Source organism: Apium graveolens, chromosome 6 (genome assembly GCF_009905375.1).
Source record: "Apium graveolens cultivar Ventura chromosome 6, ASM990537v1, whole genome shotgun sequence".
Lineage (NCBI taxonomy): Eukaryota > Viridiplantae > Streptophyta > Magnoliopsida > Apiales > Apiaceae > Apium > Apium graveolens.
The window spans coordinates 40357875-40360898 of record NC_133652.1 but is presented as its reverse complement, the minus strand read 5'-3'; positions in this window follow the sequence as shown (position 1 = coordinate 40360898).

The window sequence follows — 3024 nt, the reverse complement described above, 5'->3', positions numbered from 1 at the left end:
AATTTGCAATTGACTTAGCGCCTGGAACGGAACCAGTATCCAAGGCCCCGTACAGAATGGCGCCCGTTGAGATGAATGAACTAGCAAAGCAATTGCAAGAGTTGCTAGAGAAAGGAGTAATCAGACCCAGTGTATCCCCGTGGGGTGCACCGGTATTATTTGTCAAGAAGAAGGATGGAAGCATGGGACATCAACTATAGGGAGCTCAACAAGCTTACAATCAAGAACAAGTATCTGTTACCTAGAATTGATGATTTGTTTGACCAATTGAAAGGAGCCAAGTACTTCTCCAAGGTCGATTTGAGATCAGGATATCATCAACTAAAAATTAAGCAAGAAGATATACCAAAGACAGCTTTCAGAACAAAGTATGGACATTATGAATTTTTACTGATGTCTTTTGGATTGACCAATGCCCCGACAGCGTTTATGAACTTGATGAACAGAATTTTCAAGGAATACTTGGACAAGTTTGTTATTGTGTTTATAGACGATATTTTGATTTATTCAAAGATAAAAGAGGATCATGTAGAACATTTAAGAACAACTTTGGAGATTTTAAGGAGAAATAAGTTATACGCTAAATTCTCGAAGTGTGAGTTTTGGCTACAGGAAGTTCAGTTCTTAGGACACAAGTCAGTAATGAAGGGATCAAAGTGGACCCAGCAAAGATTGAGGTAATTACAAATTGGGAAAGACCGAGAACACCAACAGAAGTAAGAAGTTTCTTGGGATTAGCGGGATATTATCGTCGATTCATTCGAAATTTCTCAAGGATTGCAACACCATTAACGAAGCTTACACGAAAGAATGAAAAGTTTATATGGAACGATAAATGTGAAGAAAGTTTTCAGGAATTAAAGCGAAAATTAATCACGGCACCTGTTTTGTCACTTCCAGATGATCAAGGAAATTTCGTAATCTATAGCGATGCTTCCCATAAAGGACTCGGATGCGTTCTGATGCAGCACGATAAGGTGATTGCGTATGCGTCAAGGCAACTGAAACCACACGAACAAAAATATCCTACTCATGATTTGGAGCTAGCAGCCATAGTTTTTGCTTTGAAAATTTGGAGACATTATCTATATGGAGAAAAATGCAAAATTTACACGGATCATAAAAGCTTGAAGTACATATTCATACAGAAGGAGCTTAATATGAGACATAGGATGTAGTTAGAGTTGATTAAGGACTACGACTACACGATTAACTATCATCCCGGTAAAGCAAATATTGTAGCGGACGCGTTAAGTCGGAAAGAAAAGTTAAATGTATTATCAGTACCCGAAGAGATATATAAGGAATTTCAGAAATTGGAATTGGAAATTAGAATTGGAAATTAGAATTTGCAAGCCTGATGAAGCAAAAGTGTATAGTATGACTTTCCAGCCGGAGTTGTTAGAGAAGATAAATAAGTGTCAAGAAGAAGTAATAGATCAGGACATAAATCATTTGGTAGGTGAAGAATTGTGTACACAAAAGGACGATCAAGGTATTCTTAGGTTTTCTTCTAGAATTTGGATTCCACCAGTAACGGAGTTGAAGAATGAAATTTTACAGGAAGCTCATAGTTCAAGGTATTCAATCCATCCAGGGAGTACCAAGATGTACAGAGATTTAAAGGAAAATTATTGGTGGCCAGATATAAAGAGGGAAATTGCGGAATGGGTTAGAAAATGTTATACATGTCAAAGAGTTAAAGCAGAGCATCAGAGACCAAGTGGATTGCTACAGCCATTGGAGATTCCAGAGTGGAAGTGGGAGCATATTGCCATAAATTTCATAGTTGGATTACCAAGGACAAAAGCTAATCATGATGCTATCTGGGTTATAGTGGATAGACTTACCAAGTTAGCTCATTTCTGCCTATAAATGATAGATTTTCACTCGATAGGTTAGTCCATATGTACTTGAAAGAAATTGTAGTTCCTCATGGAGTTCCTGTGTCTATCATATCCGATCGAGATTCGAGATTTAATTCAAGATTTTGGAAGAGTTTTCAAGAATGTTTGGGAACGAGACTGAATATGAGTACGGCTTACCATCCACAGACGGACGGCCAGAGTGAGAGAACGATCCAGACAATCGAAGACATATTACGTGTTTGTGCTATTGATTTTAAAGGAAGTTGGGACGAGCATTTACCCCTGGTAGAATTTGCTTACAACAACAGTTATCACGCTAGTATTGGAATGCCACCCTATGAAGCTCTTTATGGACGCAAATGTAGATCTCTTGTATATTGGGACGAAGTAGGAGAACACAAAATACTTGGACCTGAATTAGTACAGCAGACGAAGGAAATTGTTGAATTTATCCAAAAGAGATTGATAGCAGCACAAGACCGTCAAAGGAAGTATGCAGATCAATCAAGGAAAAATATGGAATTCGAAGAAGGAAATTTGGTATTACTGAAAGTATCACCGTGGAAGGGATTGACGAGATTTGGAAATAAAGGAAAACTAAGCCCAAGATATGTTGGACCTTTTGAGATTTTAAAGCGCGTTGGCAAAGTAGCTTACAAGTTGGTGTTACCTCCGCACATGGAGCACATTCATAATGTTTTTCACGTATCGATGCTTAAGAAGTATAATCCAGACTCCAGGCATGTAATATGTTAGATATATTTGATAATGTCATGACTAATATGATTTATGTTTAGTTTTCAGATCTTACTTAAACAGGACAAATCAGTACTTAACTGAAATCAGCACTTATACTGAAGTCAGAACTTAAGTCATCAGTACTTAAGGTTCAGGAGATATTTATCAGAAGATAATATCAGGACTTAAAGGAAACGTTCAGATAAGGAAGGCGGCTGATTGAAAGGAAAAGAAGATCAAGATAAACGTAAGAAGAGATATGCATGAAGAAGGAATTCTATGAAGAATAGAATACTTGGAAGAAAAGATATCTGATTGATATATTTTAGGAAGCAGAATTATATTCCATATCAATTAGCGATTATCTTGTAATTGTGTAGTATATAAACACAGACATAGGGTTTACATTAAAAGTGTT